Here is a 22,341-nt window from a genome sequence, read left to right as displayed (position 1 = left end):
CCATAAGAGACTATTAACTACAGAGCACAAACTGAGGGTTGCTGGAGGGGAAGTTGGTGGATGGGTGGGTTAAATGGGTGAAGGGTATTAAGGAGGGCACTTATGATAAGCACTGAGCTTTACATGTAAATGATGAATCACTAAATTCTACTCCTGAAACCATTATTACGCTGTATGTTAACTAAATACGATTTAAATTAAAACTTTAAAAAATTGGATGATTAGGGAGGACTCAATGAAAAGGTGGTACTTGGGGGAAAAAAAGATGACATTTGAACAAAGATTTGTAGGAGGATAGGGAGGTCAGCCATGAAGATTGTGGTGGAAAAGTGGTCAGGCAGAGGAAATAAAAAAGGCCGATATGGCTGCAACGGGAAGCATGGTAGAGTGATAGGAGCTAAGGTCCTAGGCATAAAGTGGGTGGTGGAAAGATCATACAAGCCTTTGTAGGCCATTGTAAAAATGCTAGCTTTTATTCTAAGAGAAAATGACAAGGTTTGAGCAAAAGTAGAACATGATGTCACTTATTTTTAAAGATCATTTGGCTACTATGCTAAGCATAGTCTATAGGGTGAAAGTAGGAAGACCAGTTTGCAGGTTATTATAATAACACAAGGAGAGGGGCTCCTGGGTGACTCGGTTAAGTGTCTGCCTTCAGCTCAGGTCACGATCCTGGGGTCCTTGGATTGAGCCCCAAGTCGGGCTCCCTGCTCAGTAAGGAGTCTGTTTCTCCCTCTCCCTCCACTCATGCTCTCTCTCTCTATCAAATAAATAATCTTTAAAAAACTGCAAGCAGATATTATGGTGGCTTGAACCAGGATAGCAGCAGTAAAGGTGTTAAGGGTGTGACTGATTCAGCATAATACTTTGAAATCCAACCACATTGTTGCAATAATCAGTAGTTTTAAAACTGACTGCAGTGATGGCTGAACAATTCTGTGAATATAGTAAAAACCATTAAAATTTATACTCTAAATGGATGAGATGCATGGTATCTGAATTACATATCAATAAAGCTCTTTTTAAAAAAGGAATGAACTACTGATATATGCAACAACACAGATGAATCTTAAAAGCATTATGCTAAGAAGTCAGTTACAAAAGGCTATATACAGCATATGTATTTAAATGACATTCTAGAAAAGGCAAAACTGTCATGACAAAAAGCAGATCTGTGATTGTCAAGGGCTTGGGTGGAGGGAGGAGATGGACTACAAGGGGCATGAAAGAATTTTTTGAGGGTAATGAAATGTTTTACATCATAATTATATTAGCGATTACATCATGATATACATTTGTGAAAAGTCATAGTCTTGTACACTTAAAATTGATAAATTTATACAAATCATAAACACAGCTGATTTTTAAAAATAAAGTTTTTTATATTCCTTAGAACGTCTTTGTGTACCCCAAGAGTTGTATGTATCCCAATTTGGAAACTACTACTGTCAAGCAATTGTAATATTGCAATGGCCCATAGAATAAGCTGAAAAAGAACTGGGTGGTCCACAGGAACTTAGGGTTGTGATCAGCTAATGTAAAGTACGCGTATCTTAGAGACTGGAGGCCAAGCCAGGCATTATAGCAGTAAATGTGAATCACCATTATCCATAGTAAACCAAGCAGGATGAGACACCTCAGTGGAGGCCAGTGACCACTAGAGGTCAGCACCAGAACAAGATACCTTTCTTCCAATGACAGGATTTTAAATTGCTCTTAGGAAGAACAGAAGGTAAGGGAAGAAAAAAATTCTGAATTTAACTATTTACTACTCAATGAAGACTGTTTCAACTTACAAATGACTAAATTTTAATTGACAAGATTAATGTTTCTAACATTAGCGGACACGAGGGTTTGTGGACTAAGTTGAATTTCAATATAGAGAAATACAGTTTCGTTTTGCACATTGTCCCCTTCTCTACACTGTGGCACTCTGCTACTAGGGAAAATTGTAGTCTGTTCTCTGCTACCTGTAGTGGTTAGGCTGGTTTCCAGAGCTTGTGACATTTAATTGCTGGTTCAGTAACTACCGCTTTTGGGGCCATTGGCACTGGGTATTCTAAAAAATTTCAATGTCCTCTGACCCTATTACCACAGATGAGCTTCTCTGGCCTTGCTGGGCATCTTCTTAGAAAAAAAAAAATCATAGCTAGTCTGTGCTCCCTGTTACCTTTACTAGGACCAAAGTCAAACCTATAAATTCCTTCACAATAACCTTGATTTTGCAAAAAGCTGGACAGGAATCTTTGTTTTCAACATATTCTGCTACTTTGTTATTTCCAACTTACTGCTTGGGTGGTTCCATATTAGACTTGGTGCTTTCCTAAGAGACCTTGAAAATGGTCCAGTTTGTTGTTCAAAGAGGATCAAGAAAACAATCTCCATTGTTCAAGGATTCCCTGAAACTTACCAGGTTGTTTCTGAACTCCTATATCAACTCTTCCAGGGTTTTAGTCCAGAGAAGCCAGGACACAGGAGTCTAATCTTGTTCCCTTCTCCTTCTCTTTTTGTTTGGGAACCAGCTCTTCCATTCCCACTACCTTCAGGAGTATTTCCTATATGCTATTTCTGTCTCCTCTATCCTATGGAACCTCCTTGTTCTGGTGTTACCTACCTTTTCCTTTCCTTGAACTACTTATGACTTAATCTTATTAAAGGTGACTGGAGTACAGACATAAGAAACTTTATAAGAGAAAATATAAAGCTTATCTATACTTAGTATTTTCAAAATAATTCAGAATATTACTCCAATAATATTCCATATATAATGATTATAGTGTCATATTTGTAGCTACCGCTTTGTTGGTAGATTTTAAGCCTCAAGGCCTTAATTCTCAACTTTTTCTCCTGCAGTGAGAAACACATTTTTATCAAAGACAATGGGTCTCTATGGCAATGATTTCTTTTTTTTTTAATTTTTTATGGCAATGATTTCTAAATGTGTATGTTTATGTGCAGAGTCAGAGGTATGGTATTTTAAAAGGAAACTCCTTCAGAGATTTATCATTTGTCCATTATAGATGTCATCAGCATACTTTTGCATCTCCTATAATGCTTAGTGTCTTTCACACTGTAAGTACTTTATAAATGTTTATGAAATAAAGACAGGAATGGAGAGAGGCAGTAAAGAAGATTAGTAGCCTTACCAGGCTTAAGATTTTCAGGATAAACAGTATCTGAATCCTTAGAGGCAACAATGTAGCCTTTGCAACTATATCTAATGTATCTACTTCCTTGGAAAGAAATTATACTAATAAAAGTTTCTGTGAAAGTGGTAAGGTGTCCTGTGTCTGGTCATCTGGACTTATAACTTTGCCTTCACGGAAGAGTTAGATGAACTGTGACTTGAAACTATATACTTCAATGACTCAGCAATCTTATACTATTGGACCATGTTACACACATAAACTCAGTCACAAGTTCATATACAATACTATGTGCCAAGCCATGGAATTCAATGTCAATGCTCTAATAATTGGAAGCTAACTTTATTTTCCTCATCATTGTGACAAATACTTGTAAGTAGAAAGCACTAAGTTATTCCATGAATGTTTTCCTACATGATGATGCTGGATGGAGGCTAAAGCCAAGTGAATTGTGACTGTTCTTAGCTAACGTGTTACAGTCTTACAAATCTTTTTTTCAGCTCTAGATTTCATCCCAGAAATTTCTTATTACATTGAAATCTACAGTTGTCTTCTATTATTTAAATCAGATAATTTGGCTCATGGTCAAGAATCTAGACAAGAACCATGAAGTTAGCAATTCTCTTTCCTGTGGAGTAAAGCTGCAGAGTCCAATCCACAAACAAATATCCACCACAGAAACAGCAACTAAAATTACTGTGGCAAAATTTTAAACACAAACTATTCAGAGAATCATTTTATTGAATACCCAAAATGTTCTAGGCAGACATCACTCAACAAGTACGAAAGACCTATAGTAATTGTTGACGATTTGGTTTCTTATATACCAATCATTGATTTGGATAATGAACCACTTCTGAGGAAAAGAAATAAGGGCATGACTATTCCTACTTGTAATCCATCCTTTCAGGATACTCACAAACTTGTAAACCAAGATTCTGGGACAATGGACATAAATGAAACTTCTGAGAACAATGTTAACACAGATAAGAAAGAAAACCAAAAACTGAAATATGACATTACTAAAATTAGGGGATCCCCTGCACTCACAAAGTACTCTAAAAAAGAAAACAAAGTATCAATAATTTAGGAACACAGACTTAAAAGAAAAAGGAGGTGTGAGAACACAGCACATAGGAGTCAACATCAGGATTTTTCTCCCGGGAGGGCCCAATCTTGAGTGAGTGGCAGGCTATATAAGGCAACTCCAGAGATAGATTTTTGTGGAATTCTCCATATCCATATGATTATACAAAGGTAGTCATACACTCATTCATTTATTCTTCACTCTAATACTTACTCAAAAAAACGAAAAAAACAAAAAAACCCCCACAAGCCTTGAGTTGTCTACTACGTGCCAGACCACAGAGTTCAATGCCAATGCTCTAGTATTTGTAAATTAACTTTATTTTCTTCACTATTGTAATAGGAATACTTGCAAGTGGGAAGCACAGAGTTATCTGGTTAGCATTTTCCTAGGTGTTGGACTGCAACTAATGCCATGTGAATGTGACACCTCTATACCTAACTCTGCCTCAATAGGGTGACCAGAACCTTAAGTGTACAGAGGGTTACACAAACAACTCACAAATATTTACTGAGTATTAAGTCAGGTGAGGAATATTAACATTTTTTAAGACAGAGTCTTTGGCTTCTAGATGTTATCTAGTGAATGGTAAAAGATTTAAGATGAGGAAGTTTGGGTACATGATATTGCTAGGAAGGAACAGAGAAGTCTTGATAAGAAGCATATTCTCTTTCTTTCAAATATATAATTTAGTTTTCTTTCAAAGAATATTGGCTTATAATTATTCTTTCTTCTGATATATCTATTCAAAGTGTCTATTATCTTAAAATTTTTTATATAATACATTCAGCTTAAACATCAACTATTTCAGAGAGTTTATAATGATAAACAACAGCCCTTGCTTCATTTGTTGCCAGCAATAATCATTTTCAACTATTTCAACTATTTTTTTAGTATAGCCAACATACATTAGTTTCAGGTGTACAACATAGTGATTTGAATTTATACATTAGTTCATACTGTGTTCACCACAAGTGTAGCTACCATCTGCCACCATACAACACTATTACAGTATCACTGACTATAGTGGCCTTTTATTCTCATGACTTACTCATTCCATAGCTGGAAGCCTGTATCTCCCACTCCCCTTCTTCATTTTGCCCATTCCCCCCCCCTCCACCTCTGACAACTATCAATTTGTTCTCTGTATTTATAGGTCTGGTTCTGCTTTTTTGTTTATTCATTTTTTAGATTCCATTTACTAGTGAAATCATATTTATTTGTCCCTTTCAGTCTGACTTCATTTAGCATAATGCCCTCTAAGATCCATCCATGTTGTCGCAAATGGCAAAGTCTCATCCTTTTTGATGGCTGTGAAACATCCCTGTGTGTATGTGCATATACACACATATAGTGTATATATACTTTGTGTATATACACACAGTGTCTATGTATATATAGTGTGTATACACACACACCCAGCTTCCTTATCCATCTATTGATGGACACCTGTGGTGCTTCCATACCATGGCTATTATACATAATGCTGCAATAAACATAGGGGTCTATATATTTCAAATTAGTGTTTTCATTTTCTTTGGATAAACATCCAATAATAGTGGAATTACTGGATAATATGATATTTCTATCTTTAATTTTTTGAGGAACCTCTATACTGTTTTCCACAGTGGCTGCACCAGTTTACTTTCTCACCAACAGTGCAGAAGGTTCCTTTTTCTCAACATCCTTGCCAATGCTTGTTATTTCTTAGCCATTCTGACAGGTGTGAGGTGATATCTCATTATAGTTTTGATTTGTATTGCACTGATGATTGATGAGTGATGTTGAACATCTTTTTATGTGTCTATTGGCCAGCTGTATGTCCTCTTTGGAAGAATGTCTATTCAGGTCTTCCAATCATTTTTTAATTGGATTATTTGGGGGGTTTTTTGGTGTTAAGTTGTAGAACTTCCCTACATATTTTGGATACTAACCCTTCACCAGATTATCATTTGCAAAATCTTTTCTCCATCAATAGGTTGCCTTTTTGTTTTGTTGATAGGTTTCATTTGCTGTGCAAAAGCTTTTTAGTTTGATGTAGTCCTATTTTGGCTTTTGTTCCCCTTACCTAAAAAGACTTATCTAGAAAAATATTGCTATGGCCTATGTCCACCTACTGAAAGATATATTGCTTGCTTCCATGTTTTGTCAGTCATCAATAAAGCTGCTATAAACAAACATCTATATGCAGGTTTCTGTTTGGACATATATTTTCAACTCCTCTGAGTCAACTGGGAGTGAAACTGATTATCTATATATATACACACACACACATACATATATATATAGTAAGAGTATATTTAGTGTTCTAAGAAATCCCCAAACTGTCTCCCAAATGGTTGTATCATTTTGCATTCACCAGCAAGAAATAAGAGTTCCTCTTACTCCACATTTTCATGCCAAAATTTGGTGTTGTCAGTGTTCTGGAATTGGCCTTCTAATAGGTGGATAGTGGTTACTTCATTGTTTTAATTGGTATTCCATGATGACCTTTTAATATGTCTTATTTGCCACCTACATATCATTTTTGGTGAGGTATCTGTTAAAATCTTTGACCTATTTTTAATCAGGTTTTTTGTTTTATTAATGTTGACTTCTAAGAGTTCTTTGTATATTTTAGACAACAATCCTTTATCTGATGTGTCTTTGCAAATATTTTCTGTCTGTGGCTTGTCTTCTCATCCTCTAATACTATCATTCACTGAGAGGTTTCTAATTTTAATGAAGTCCAACTTATCAATTACTTCTTTCATGGGTTATACCATTAGTGTTGTATCTAAAAAACCAGAACCATATTCTAGGTCATCTAGGCTTTCTCTTATGTTATTTTCAAGAATGTCTTTTATAGTTATGTAGCTTATATAACTTTAACTATATACATAGTTACACAGTGTATCTCTTATAATTTTCCATTTAACGGGTCTATGATCCATCTTGGGGAATTTTTGTGATGGATATAAGGTCTGTGACTAGATTCATCTTTTGCATGTGGATGTTCACTTATTCCAGCACCATTTTTAAAAAAAGATTTGAAAAAAAAAAAAAAAAAAGAAAAAAAAAAAAAAAAAAGATTTGAGAGGAAGAGAGCGCATGTGTGCCCAGGTGGGGGAGGGGCAGACAGAGGGGAAGAGAATCTCAAGCAGACTCCCCGCTAAGCACAGAGCCTGATGTGGGGCTCAATCCCACCATCTAGAGATCATGTCCTGAGCTGAAACCAAGAGTCTGATACTCAACAGATGAGCCACCCAGGAATCCCTCCAGCACCATTTTTTAAAAAAAGATTTATTTTAGAGAGTGTGTGCACAAGCAGGAGAAGGGACGGAGAGAGAGAGAGAGAGAGAGAGAGAGAGAGAGAGAGAGGGGAAGTTGACTCCCCACTGAGTGGGGAGCCCAATGTGGGATTCAATCCCATGACTCTAGATCATGACCTGAGCCAAAACCAGGAGTTAGACGCTCAAATGACTGAGCCACTGGGGCACCCCATTAGCGCCATTTCTTAAAAGGATATTATCCAAATTCAACTTTTAGAAGTGAAATTATTCTCCCTTTCATTGTCATGGCTTTAAACTAGTTTTCGAATTTTCTAATACTCACCATATTTTAAGTCAATTCTCTATAGTGTCTATAATAAAATGCAACATTGTTCATATTTTCTTTTCTTTTTTTGTGAATCTTGCCTAACTAGATTATAATCTTTTTTGTAATCTTTTCTTTCCCTAGTACTCTCAGCTTAAAACAGTATAGAGAATGAACTCAAGATACATTTAAGAAGGACTTGATCAATACTTTTAACCCTGTATGAATTACATCCACCATATAGTATATATTTATTAATAATTTCAGAAAGTTGGGATGGCTGGGTGGTTCAGTGGTTAAGCATCTGCCTTCAGCTCAGGGCATGGTCCTGGAGTCCTGGGGTCAAGTCCTGCATCAGGCTCCCCACAGGAAGCCTGCTTCTTCCTCTGCCTGTGTGTCTGCCTCTCTCTGTGTGTCTCTCATGAATAAATAAAATCTTTTAAAAAAATAAATAATTTCAGGGGCAGCCCCGGTGGCGCAGCGGTTTAGTGCCGCCTGCAGTCCGGGGTGTGATCCTGGAGACCCAGGATTGAGTCCCACGTCAGGCTCCCTGCATGGAGCCTGCTTCTCCCTCTGCCTGTGTCTCTCTCTCTCTATCTCTCTGAATAAATAAATAAATCTTTAAAAATAAATAAATAAACAAATAATTTCAGAAAGTTTGGGGCATCTGGGTGGCTCAGTCAATTGACTGTCTGACTCCTGATTTTCACTCAGGTCATGATCTCAGGGCTCTAGGATTGAGCCCCAAGACAAGCTCTCTGCTCAGCAGGGAGACTGAGGATTCTCTCTTCCCCTCTACCTCTGCCCCTCACTCCACTCACATACACTCTCTCTAAAATAAATAAATCTTTAAAAAATAAGTTCAGAAAGTTTTTTATCATGATTCATTCATCTTATAAACTTATTCCAGAAGTTTACTGAAGGTCTGCTATGGGCCAAGCACTATTCCAGGCGTTGGGATGTATCAGTAAACAAAACAAAGATCCTTGCCTTCAGGAAGCCTACATCTAGCAAGTAGAAGAAGAAAGGGAGGGAGGCAACTAACAATGAAAATAAGAAGTTAGCAATTATATAGTGAAGAGAGATGAAATGAAGTAGAGCAGAGTAAGGCAGATTGGAATTGCGGAGTGTGTTAAGGGGGCAGATTGTAATACTAAACACTGGTGAAGGAAGGCCTTACAGGGAAAGGGTGAGATTTAGGTAAAAACTTGAAGGAGGTGAGAGAGTCAGCCAAGTGACTGTGTGTAGGAAAGCAATCTTTATGGAGAAAATAGCTGGAACTGCGCTGACCAATTACACCTATGGCTACCAAGCACTTAAAATGTAACTTAGTGACTAAAGAACTAAATTTTTTATTGTTTCATTTTATTTCAATTTTTAAAAATGTACTTGATTTAATAAAAAATTAAAGTATGTTTAAAACAACTCAAGTATATCTGTTTCATCTATAAATTTTATAATATCTAAATAAAGATCAAATCTCCAGTAAAAATTCAGCATCCAAATGAGATATGCTGTCACAGGGTAAAAACACATATTAAGAAAAAGTAAAACATCTTATTTAGATATATTGGGTTGGATAAGATATACTAATAAAATTAATTTCATTTGTTTCATCTTTTTTAATCTGGCTACTAGAAAAATTTTAAATTACATATGAGGATTGCTTTGTATTTTTTTTGAATAACACTGAACTACAACAGGATGCCTTTCTGCTATCTCTGAAAAAAACCAAGACCATTCAAAGGTAAATGTAGCTGAACTGAGTGAGTGAACAATATAGTATGAAGTCAAACAGATATAGGTCCTCATACATTTTTTAAACCTTTCTGTGGGATCCCTGGGTGGCGCAGCGGTTTGGCGCCTGCCTTTGGCCCAGGGTGCGATCCTGGAGACCCGGGATTGAATCCCACATCGGGCTCCTGGTGCATGGAGCCTGCTTCTCCCTCTGCCTGTGTCTCTGCCTCTCTCTCTCTCACTGTGTGCCTATCATAAATAAATAAAAAAAAAATTAAAAAAAAATAAACCTTTCTGTGGTAACAATGACAATACCTGAAATTGCAGGGTTGGAAGTTGAATTGACATTTGAAACTAGATGTCAGAAATTTCTAGGAAACCCATTTGGCCCTATAATTGTGCCCCTATCACTATGATGCATTGTTAGATGACATTAGGTACAATAGTGGGAAGAAAGGAGTTTCAGTTAAACTTCATTAAAATTTGACAGTGTGCAGGACTGGACAGACAGCTTTCAGAGAGTAGGCTAACCCAATTCCCATGGTGCCAGGCCCACAGAGACTCTAGTAGTATCAAGCAGATCTAGTCCATCATTCCTTCATTCTCCACATCATTACTCCTTCCATCCAAGGCAAGGCTGCTTCTCCAAGGAGTAAGAAAATAACTCTCTGTATTATTTCTTTTCTTATACCATAATTTAATTATCACTATCAACTATGCGATGGTCATATGTATTTTTTATTATTTTTTTAAAAGCAGGTGAAGCAATAGCTATATTATCATCTTCATATTTTCTCTATATAATATAAAATTGAATGATTAACATAGATTTAGGAAGGAGAAAAAAGGCTTTTCAATGGGATAAAAAAACAAGCTATTTTCATTCATTCATCATCTATAAGATGTCCAAAATTGCATGGGAGATTGTGGATTAAGGAAACAACACAAGGGTATAAACAGGATCTGATTTGCTAACTGGAGAGGCCCTGTGGAAGTTATGCCTTCCTGAGACAGCAGAAAAAAGAAAAATAATTTTTATTTTTTACTCTGTACATTTCCTTTTTAATTAAAAATGCACAAAGAACAATATTAAAATGGTGAACATTTTACATAACATTAAGTTTAGAGTAACATTCTGTCTCTGGGCATGGCTAATATTTTTCAAGAGTTTAGTTTATTAACTCTTTTCCCAAAGCTGGAAACGCCCACACGAAGTAATAACTACTGTTAGAATACCATTCAAACTCAAAAGAAAACTGAAGATAACTTAATGCTTGTTAATTTAAGCTTACTCCTTAGAACAAGAAAACTTGTCTTTTTAAAAAAAAAAAAGGAAAGCAAAACTAAAAGTGGGTAGTCCTTTTTGTAAATGAGAAGAGTTGATGGCTACATGAATGAGTCTGGTAGCTTTCTTACATGTGTCTCATCATCCAGAACTGCTTTCTCTTCTGAAAGGATTAAGTGAATTCCTGCTTATTCCTAACCCAAATACTAAATTTAAATGCTGTTAGTTTTTATGTAATACTGACAAAAGGCTGCCATTGAACCATCTCAGAAACTCTGCTAATACCGTCCTAAGAATATCCAGGAAAGATATTCTAAAAACTCACATGAAAACCCACTTTCGCAGCTCACAATCCTATGCTTTGAAATTCTTCTCACTTTTTAAACTAATATTTACTAAACCCCTAAGTATCAGACACTATAACAGGTGCTTAAGACACAAAAATAAAGTCCCCTGTTTATAGAGAGATGATATCATATTAAAAAACAAAAATTATAGTTGTGTGAGGTAGGTGCTAGGTCAGATACATATATAGGGCCTTATGGGTCCATAAAGGAGGGCAACTACTTCAGCTTGGGATGGGGAACAGGTGCTGAAAGAAGTGGCAACTCAGTTGAAGACGAAATAAAATAGGAGTAGTTAGGAAAAAAACTAGACAGCATTCCAGGAAGATTTAAAAGTATAAATAAGGCACTGATGGCATAAAACAGTAGCACACACTGAAGAAATTGCAAGATATACAGTGTAGCTGGACAGTATGATATGTGTTAAGGTGGTTCAAGGTTAGGGAAGTAAGCAGGGGCCATGATATTAAAAAGCCTTGTGTGTAATGCTTAGAAGCTGGGACTTTTCTGAAATGGCAATGGAAAACCATGAAGCAAGAGAGAAATATCTAATTTCAGAAAAGTCCTGTTTCTTCATAGAACATGAGTATGAATTAGCTAAATTTTAACTAGACAAGGAAACGTCTTGATAGATTTGAGAAATCCAAGTGAGAAGTAGCAGAAGCCTGACCCAAATCAGTGTAACAAATCTAGAATCAAAAAAATTCAGTAAATTGGGGCACCTGGGTGGCTCAGTGGTTGAACGTCTGCCTTCGGCTCATGTCGTGATCCTTGAGGTCCTGGGATCGAGTTCCTCATCAGGCTCTTCACAGGGAGCCTGCTTCTCCCTCTGCCCATGTCTCTGCCTCTCTGCCTCCCTCTCTCCCTCTCTCTTCTCTCTCATGAATAAATAAAATCTTTTTTAAAAATTTGGTAAGTTATATGGGATAGGGATATCCCCCTCTCTCCTCTCTCCCTCTCTTTCCCCTCTCTCTCTCTCTCATGAATAAATAAAATCTTTTTTAAAAATTTGGTAAGTTATATGGGATAGGGATGTATAGAGGGACAGTGTAAGATAAAGGAAGGAGTTTTAAGTTGATTCCCAGATTTCTGACTAAGGTATCTGAATGGGTAAGACCAGTAACAGTAAAACTTAGGAGCAAGTTTTAGGGAGAAGTTTCATTTCAATGTAATGAATAGAGGTCCCTAGAGGATATCACAAAGAAGATAATCCAGTAGGCAGTTGAATTTATGGTTCAGAGAGAAATCTGAGATAGTGTTTCAAACTTGAGTCTTTAATTACATTAGTTTTCTATTGTTGCTATAGCAAATTATCACAGACTGAATGGCTTAAAATAACACAAATGTATTATCTCAGAGTTCCTAGATCAGAAATCTAACAGAGGTCTCCACAGGCTAACCTCAAAGTGTTGGAAGGGTTAATTCCTTTTTAGAGGCTCTAGAGGAGAATTCATTTCTTTACTCATTCAGATAGTTGGTAGAATTCAGCTCCTTGAAGATGTCGAGCTGAGATCCCAGTTTCCCTGTTGGCTCTCAGCTCAGAGGGATTCCCAGATTCTAGAGACTAGCACATTCCTTGGTTTGTGGTCCCCCAACCTCCATCTCCAAAACGAACAACAGCAGGTAGAGTCCCTCTCATAAGCAAATCCACCTCCCTTCTTTTGTTGTGTCTGACTGTTCTCTTTTACTCTTTAGGTGCCCATGTGATTACACTGGTTCCACTTTATGTGTATATGTATTTTAAGATCCACAACAACCTTAACTCCAGTTGCAAGGTTTCTTTTGCCATGTAATATAAAATATTCACAGGTTCCAGAGATTAAAGCATGGACATTCTTGGGGAGCTATTATTCTGCCTCCCATACTAGCTAATAAGTATAGTGAGCTTGAATGCGGACGATAACGCCCTGGAGAACACTGGCATTTTGGTGCAAATGGAGAGCAGTTATAGAAGGAAATTAGGAAGCAGACTAAGCATAAGTTTTTTTTTTTAACTTTTTAAAAAGATTTTATTTATTTATTAATGATAGACACACAGAGAGAGGCAGACACACGGGTAGAGAGAGTGGCAGAGAGAGAGAAGCAGGCTCCATGCAGGGAGCCTGACGCGGGACTCAATCCTGGGTCTCCAGGATCACACCCTGGGCCAAAGACAGGCGCCAAACCGCTGAGCCACCCAGGCATCCCCCTAAGCAAAAGTTTTAAGAAGAGAGATTTTCATGAGGGAGGAAAAAGTTAATTGTCTAAGACCACAAAGAAGTCAAGCTAGACAAGAAACAGAATACTTTAAATTTCATTATATAAGAATAACCAGTAACTTTTGATAGTCAACAACAACAAAAAATCTGGTATTATCAGGTCAAGAAGAAAAGAGAAAGTACAGAGACTACGCAGGGAGATTACTGAGAGGATGTGATTATGACAATGACAACTGTATTAGTCTGCTCCTGCTGCCATAGCAAATACTACAAGTTGGGTGGTTTACCAATAGAAATTTATTTTCTCATAGTTTTGGAGGCTAGAAGTCCAAGATCAAAGTACCAAGATGAAGGTTTCTCCAGAGGCCTCTCTTGTTGGCTTGCAGATGGCCACCTTTTCTCTGTGTCTTCACAGGTTCTTTCTCTCTGTGCACACACCCTAGTGTCTCTTCCTCTTCTTGTAAGGATGCTAGTCCCACTGAATTAGTGCATCACTCTTATGACTTCATTTAACCTTAACTATCTCCTTTAAAGACCCTATCTCCAAATAAAGTCACATTGGGGGTTAGGGACTACAACCTACAAATTATTAAGTAAGGGGACACAGTTCTATTAATAATGATGATGATAATGACAATCACTAACATTTACTGATCATTAAATATGTTCCAGACACATTGCTAAGCACTTCACATATACTGTCATTTGACCCTCAAAGCAATCTTATACACAACTATTATTTCTCTCATTTTATCACTTGAAGAGCTGAAGCAAGATTATACATCTAGAAGTGGCAGAGCTGAAACCTGAATTCCGGGCTTTTAGCTTGAGCTCATGGTCTCATATGCTTTGCTCTCTTTTTCAGTAGTTGTAATAGAAAAGAAATAGATAGTAGCCAGATTGAGAATATAAAGATGTGGAAGTGGGTTTTTTTTTTTTTTTTGGTTTTGTTTTTTCCTTCACTTTTGTCTTTTTTTTTTTTTTTTAAATCCAAAGCTAAGAAAGGCTTAATGAGTTAATATCTTAAGTGGGGAAAAAAGCTCACAGAAAGGGAGAGGCTGAAGATTGATTCTACTGTTCCACTTTTCCTTCTGCCCCGACTTTGATGAAAACTGAATAAAAAAGTTGCATTGTACTAAAACTATTCCCTCTACAAATAATTCTTAACTACCTATCATGTGATAGGCACCATATAAGATTCTTACAACTCCACAGTGAGCAAAAAAAAGGGGAATGGGGCAGCCTGGGTAGCTCAGCAGTTTACTGCCTCCTTCGGCCCAGGGCATGATCCTGGAGACCCGGGATGGAGTCCCACGTCGGGCTCCCTGCATGGAGTCTGCTTCTCCCTCTGCCTGAGTCTCTGCCTCTCTGTCTCTGTTTCTCATGAATGAATAAATAAAATCTTAAAAAAAAAAAAAGGGAACAGTCTTCCCCTAATAACAGTAGTTACATAGTCTAGTGGGGGAGGCAGATACTAAATACTAATGAAGTATATAATAATAAACTGAGATAAGTGGTATGAAAAAACATACTTTGTGAGACTATTTTATAAAGGAAACTGGGGGCACCTGGGTGGCTCCGTCAGGTAAGTCAGGGCCTCTCTCTCACTCTGTGTCTCTCTTGATCTCAGCTCAGGTCTTGATCTCATAGTCATGTGTTCAAGGCCCATGCATGTTGGATGTGCAGCCTATTTTTAAGTAAAATAAAACAGGAATCTGACCTAGACTAACAGGGGTTGGGGAAAGCTATTCTTTTTTTTTTTTTTTTAAAGATTTATTTATTTATTTATTTATTTATTTATTTATTTATGAGAGAGAGAGAGAGAGAGAGAGAGAGAGGTAGAGACACAGGCAGAGGGAGAAGCAGGCTCCATGCTGGGAGCCCGATGCGGGACTCGATCCCGGGACTCCAGGATCGTGCCCTGGGCTAAAGGCAGGCACCAAACCACTGAGCCACCCAGGGATCCCCGGGAAGGCTATTCTTAAAGAAAGTTACTACTGAACTCAAAGCAGAAGAATGAACAGTATGTGTAATGGGGAAGAGGACAGACAATGTTCTGGGCATAGAGATATGAGCAAGACAAAGGCCTTGTGTGATGTGTAGCAGATTTGAGGAACTGAAAGAAGGTTAGTATAGCTGGTGTTAGATAACAAGGGGCAGAGTAGTGGAAGATGAAGCTGGGCAGGCATGCAGGGCCATCATAATTAATTGGTCTTAGTCCTAAAGGCTTTCAGGATGTTTTAAGAATACCACAGAGACACAAGATTGGATCTGCCTTTTTATAAAGATGCCTTTGGCTTCACTGTAGAGACTAGTTGTGATGTCTCATACAATCAGACTAGGTACATGTAGGAGGAAAGAATTTATGACTTTGGATTTGGATATGCTGAATTTGAGGTGCCTTTTAAATACCCAAAGGGGAATGTCAAGTATGCAGTTGTGTATATGGGTCTAGAACTCAAAGAAGAGGTCTGGATTGGAAATATAATTTGGGAACCAATGATGTATATGTAATTACTGAAACATGATCATTGACTATATTGCCAAGATACAGCTAATGACACAGGACAGAGGTTATAGGATAGAAAGTGGTAAGACTATCTAGATTTGAATCAGAAAGAGAAAGACTAAAGAGAGACAGAAATAAGAAGAGAAAGACAGAAATACAGATGGTTGACATTTCATTAACAGGGAAGGAAAGATAGGCCTACAAAGAAAGCCAAAAGAGAGGATGATAAATCATGAGTACAATACCAAAGAAACCAAAGGAAGATAATTTCAAGAAGATGTTCAACCGCATGAAATGCTCTGATAAACACCAATACTCCTACTATTAGAACTTAAAGGAATCTTAGGAACAGTCTGATTCCGTAGTCCCTTATTTCTCAACTATGGAATTAAGATCAGGGAATATTCTAGTTAGTTTGTGGAATCTAGATTAAACCTAAAATTCTTAACAAATAGGACAATACTCTTCTCATATACTCAGTTGTCTGATGACTAGTACTTGACTCATCTTTTCCTTCTTTTTTTTTTTTAAGATTTTATTTATTAATTTATAGAGACACACAGAGAGAATGAGAGGCAGAGACACAGGCAGAGGGAGAAGCAGGCTCCATGCAGAGAGCCCGAGGTGGGACTCAATCCAGGGTCTCCAGGATCACACCCTGGGCTGCAGGCAGCACTAAACCGCTGCTCCACCAGGGCTGCCTTCATCTTTTCCTTCTTAAGTCACCTTTACTCCTTTAGTCTTTCACAGTATTTCACCAAATCTCTGGCTATCTAAAAGTCACATTTTTATTTTTTATTTATTTTTTTTTTAAAAGTCACATTTTTAAAGCTTCTCCAAGTCCTTATGTCATATTCCATTCTAAGAGAAGCCTTCACCAACTCTAAATTAAACTGCAGATTGATCTGAAGCTGCAGCAAGAAAGTAATTTGTCACCCACTCCCTACCCTTACCCATTCCCACCACCCCAAACCAAAGTCATTACACATCAGGGTTTCCATCTTGTACTCCATATTCAAAGGACTGTTTTACTGGGAAACAACTGGAAGAGAGGTCTAGAATGTCAAAGTGGCATATTCAATCATCCTCTCTTGCTGTGGTAATATTAAAAGTTGAGCCCCACAGCGGTTTAGCCCTGGATCACACCCTGGGCTGAAGGCGGTGCTAAACCGCTGAGCCACCCAGGCAGCCCGAGAATAATCTTTACATCTGAATTTGGTTTGGGACTAATAATCTAGGAACCCATAATACTTTAAAATAAAGAACTATCCTGTCAAGATACAATCTCCATAGTCTCTGTACCAACTCTGTTTCTCACTTCATGCTCCGAATGAGTAACATCACCTTTCAAAATGATATTGTTGGGGTTTTTCTGTTTTTGTTTTCTATCTATAGACATCTTGGTTGTTTCATACTGCCTACATCAGACTCTGGGGTAGATGGTTGATCAAGATTTTTGACTTAAGAGATGTCCTTCCTTAACTTCTACAGTTTTCGAATGAATGAAAGACTTTTCCTGTATAGGCACACCTCAGAGATATTGAAGGTTCATTTCTAGACAACCGCAATTAAAGCACAAAGCAGTGAGTCAAATGAAATTTTCTGGTGTCCCAGTGCATATCAAAGTCATGTGTACCCTCTACTATAGTCTACTAAGTGTACAATAGCATTATGTCTAAAAAAATGTGAATGCTTTTTTTAAAAGGCTCCATACTGGGCTTGAATGTGAGGCTTAAATTCACAACTCTGAGATCAAGATCTAAGCTGAGATTAAGAATTGGATGTTTGGGGACACCTGGATGGTTCAGCGGTTGAGCATCTGTCTTCGGCTCAGGGCATGATCCTGGGTCCAGGGATCAAGTCCCACATCAGGCTCCCTAGAGGGAGCCTGTTTCTCCCTCTGCCTATGTCTCTGCCTCTCTCTCTCTCTCTCTCTGTGTCTCTCTCATGAATAAATAAAATCTTTAAAAAAAAAAAAAAGAGCTGGATGTTTGGAGCACCTGGTGGCTCAGTGGTTGAGCATCTGCCTTTGGCTCCGGTCATGATCCCAGGGTTCTGGGGTCGAGTCCTGCATCTGGCTCCCTGCAGGGAATCTGCTTCTCCCTCTGCCTTTCTATGTCTGTCTGAAATAAATAAATAAATAAATAAATAAATAAATAAATAAATAAATAAATAAATAAACAAACAAACAAACAAACAAACTTAAAAAAATAAAAGGGTCAGACATTTAACTGAGCCACCCAGGAGACCCAAAAATGCATATACCTTAATTAAAAGATACTTTTATTGCTAAAAAAAAAAATGCTAACCATCACCTGAACCTTTAGCAAGTCAATCTTTTTGCTGGTAGAAGATCTTCTTGCCTTAATGCTGATGGCTGCTGACTGATCAGAGGGGTAGTTACTAAAGGCTGGGGTGGCTGTAGCAATTTCTTAAAATAAGACAATAAAGTTTGCTGTATCAATCAACTCTTCCTTTCTTGAACAACTCCCCTGTAACATATGGTACTGTTTGACACCACTACCCACAGTGAAACTTCTTTCAAAATTGGAATTAATCCTTTCAAACCCTGCCACTGCTTTATTAACTCAGTTTATGTAACATTTTAAGTTCTTTGTTGTCATTTCAACAATCTTCACAGCATCTTCACCAGTAAGAAGTTTCATCTAAAGAAATTACTTTATTTATTCATCCATAAGAACATGTCCTTGCGACACCTGGGTGGCTCAGTCAGTTAGGCATCTGCCTTCAGCTCAGGTCACGACCCCAAGGTCCTGGGAAAGAGTCCCACATTGGGCTCCCTGCTCAGCAGAGAGCCTGGTTCTCCCTCTCCCTTTGTTACTCCTCCTGCTTATGCTATCAAATATATAAGTAAAATCTTAAAAAAAAAAAAGCCACAAACAGGTCCTCATCAGATAGTTTTATCACGGGATTGTAGCAACTCAATCACTTCTTCAGGCTCCATTGCTAGTTCTCTTGCTACTTCCACCACATCTGCAGTTACTGCCTCAGTTACTAAAGTCTTGAATCCCTCAAAGTCATTCATAAGACTGGAATTAATGTCTTCTAAACTGTCAATGATGACATTTGACCTCTTTCCATGTCACTACTGTTCCCAATGGCTTCTACAATGGTGAATCCTTTCCAGAAGGTGTTTATTTTGCCAGATTCATCAGAGAAATCACTATCTATGGCAGCAGTAGCCCTACAAAATGTATATCTTAAGTAAAACAAACTGAAAAGTTGAAATTACTCCTTGATCCATGAACTGCAAAATGGAAGTTGTAGTAGCAGGCATGAAAACAATTTTAAAAGCCTTAGGACTTTCAGAATGGTAAATGAGCACTGGCTTCAACTCAAATCACCAGCTACATGAGCCGCTAATAAGAGAGTCTGCCTATCCTTTGAAGCTTTGAAGCCTGGTATCAACTTCTCTCTAGCTATGAAAGTCCTAGATGTCTTCTTCCAGGAGAAAGCTGTTTGGTCTATACTGACACTGTGTTTAGTGTAGTCACTTTCATTAATTACCATAGCTAGATCTTCTGAATAACTTACTGCAGCTTCTATATAAGCACGTGCTGCTTCCTTGTACTTTGATGTCACGGAGATGAGCTTCTTTCCTTAGACCTCATAAACCAACATACAGCAGTTTCCAACATGTTCTGCAACTCACTCACCTCTCCCAACCTTCATAAAATTGAAGAGAACTAGGGCCTTGCTGTGGGTTTAGGCTTTGGCTTACTAGACTGTTGTGGCTGGTTTGATCTTCTATCCAGGTAACTAAAATTTACTCTGTATCAGCAAGAAGACCATTTCACTTTCTTATCATTCGTGTGTTTACTGTAGTAGCACTTTTAATTTCAAGAACTTTTTATTTGCATTTACAACTTGACTGATGAAAAGAGGTCTAGCTTTCAGCCTATCTTAGCTTTCGACATGCCTTCCTCACTAATCTTAATCAGTTCTAGCTTTTGATTTGAAGTGATAGACGTGTGACTCTATTCACCTGAACACTTAGAGGCCACTGTAGGATTAGCAATTGGCTTAGTTTCAGTAAGTTGTGTCTCAGGGAATAGAGAGGGAGAGGGAGAGAAATGGGGAACAACAGAGCAGTCAAAACACAAAAAACATTAAATTCACTGTCTTATATAGTGTCTTATATTCGCTGTCTTATATAGGTACAGTTCATGACTTCCCAAAACAATTACAATACTAATAACAAATATCACTGATCCCAAATCACTGTAACAAATATAATAATGAAAAAGTTCGAAATATTACAAGAATTACCAAATGTTACACAAAGACACAGTTAGTAGATGCTATTGGGAAAATGAGGCTCAACACAAGGTTCCCACAAATCTTCAATACGTTAAAAAAAAAAAAAACCATGGTATTTGCAAGTGTAATGAAGTGAGGCTCAATAAAATGAGGTATGCCTGTATCAATCAAAGACTTAGGTAGACTATATAACAATGCTAATAATATTTGGAAATAGGTATTTGACTGTAACTCAGGGTTCCCCTATGTTTTAATCCTAATGTATCATTTAGCATAACTGATTATTATATATTCTTCATATCTCAGCATCAACAGACTGGTTTACTTATCAGAGAGAGACTTTTTTCCAATCCAGAAGCACTGCATGAGATTCTGAGGTTTCTTGTTTCTTCATGCTTCCCCTTCTTTGTCTATTGCAAATATCAGATTTTCCTGAGATCACAACTGTCCTCAACCTACTCTTCCTTGTCAAAGGATAGATTCAGGTACAGGTCTACAGTGGCTAGTGGCTAGAAAGAGAAAAAAGGGAAGTTTCATCAACACCTTATGACTCTGAAAGACACTATTATTATTTAATGGCTAAGATCCATAGTGCTCTTGGGCTTGAATTTCAGGTACCCTAGATATTAACTATGTTCTGTAAGCCAAGAATTACATAAATATATTTATTAAGATTTATTTTACTTGACCTCATGTGACATATGGAATCTAAAAAAACCAACCAAGCTCACAGATGGCCAGACATGGAGGTCGGGAGGTTGGGGAAATGGTAGAAGGGAGTCAAAAAGTATAAAATCCCAGAATAAATTGAGTCATCAGGATGTGATAAGTAGCACAACAACTATAGTTAATAATACTATATTGCATGTATGAAAGTTGCTAAGAGAGTAGACCTTAAAAGTTGTCACAAGAAAACAATTCTGTATGTATTGTGGCAGACATGAATTAGACTTGTGGTGATCATTTTGCAATATTTATAAATATTAGATTATGTTGTATATACCTAAGACTCATAAAATGTTGTATGTCAATTATACCTCAACTTAAATATTCACATATATTTGGAGAGAGAAAAGTTTTATGCAAAGGAATTAGGAGGAAATAGATAAATCAAAGTTACCATCTTGGACGGACCTCTCAAGTTTAATAATTACACCATCATCTTAACATCTATAAAAACGTAGGTTCTGATTTCCTAACCCAGAACTCACAGATTTCCTGATTATATTCACTTTTGCTTACTTTATTAGTGTTAGTGCTACTTATCCAACTCATATTTAACTAATGGTTTATTTGGTATCCCTCATCTCTCTTCATCAGACATGTAGAAATGTGGCAGTTTTCCAACTTATATTTACATCGTTTGCTTGTTTTTTTTTTTCTCAAGTAAATTCCTCTAGCCTTAATGCTACCGAACTTCGTTAATTCATTTTTTTAAATGTCAAAGTCATTTAGTAGTTTGAGTTGTCCACACAACTAAGGATCGCCTGAATATGTAATGGGAGTACTGAATGGCAAGTAAAAGCATTTATTTTTCTCCTGAGGTATCTACAAGTAGAAAAATCATTTGAGGGAGCACCTGGATGGCTTAGTCAGTTAAACATCTGCCTTTGGCTCAGGTCATGATCCTGAGTCCTGGGAACCAGCCCCCCCGTCAGGTTCCCTACACAGCAGGGAGTCTGCTTCTCCCTCTCCCACTGCCCCTCCCCCCTACTCATGCACTCACTCGCACGCTCTCTCCCCAGTAAATAAAATCTTTTAAAAAAATCGAGAACTGAGATTGTAAGCTAAAAGCCAATTCAAGTTTTTAGAGAAAATAAATTAAAAAAAAGTTTTTAGAGAAACAAAAGTTCAAAGGTTCAACAACCATCTCTCAAGCTTTGAAAATGAAGAAACAACCTTTTAAAAAATAAATTTTATAGATATTTAAAAAAATTCCATATTATGATCAATACAATGAAGAAACAGAAAAAAACTGGGAATGTGAATAAAAATTTTAAAAAGAGCAAGAGAAAAAAAGGACAGTAAGAAAGCTAAAAGAACTTTGGCCTTTGGACTTCCAAAGCAAATGTCTGCAGTTAGCTTTTTCCCCTGCACCATGAATCCAAAGACAACAGAAGTCATTATTGCTGTTTACAAATTTTTACTCAAAACATAATGAAAAATGCTCCAACTATG

At 37.3% G+C, this 22,341-nt stretch overlaps 1 protein-coding gene and 1 long non-coding RNA gene across 12 annotated transcripts in view; both read right to left on the bottom strand.

The window, feature by feature from the left end:
- Positions 1-22,341, bottom strand: part of ART3 (ADP-ribosyltransferase 3 (inactive)) — a 207,748-nt gene that overhangs the window by 60,175 nt on the left and 125,232 nt on the right. The window lies entirely within an intron of this gene.
- Positions 15,205-22,341, bottom strand: part of LOC140623814 (uncharacterized) — a 98,498-nt gene continuing 91,361 nt past the window's right edge. Inside the window, exon 4 of the long non-coding RNA XR_012023331.1 lies at positions 15,205-20,672. This is a non-coding gene — a long non-coding RNA (uncharacterized lncRNA). The remainder of the gene's footprint in view (positions 20,673-22,341) is intronic.

Source organism: Canis lupus, chromosome 33 (assembly GCF_048164855.1).
Source record: "Canis lupus baileyi chromosome 33, mCanLup2.hap1, whole genome shotgun sequence".
Classification (NCBI taxonomy): Eukaryota; Metazoa; Chordata; class Mammalia; order Carnivora; family Canidae; genus Canis; species Canis lupus.
Note: the sequence above shows the minus strand (reverse complement) of the source record. Positions and strands in the feature narration are given on the sequence as shown.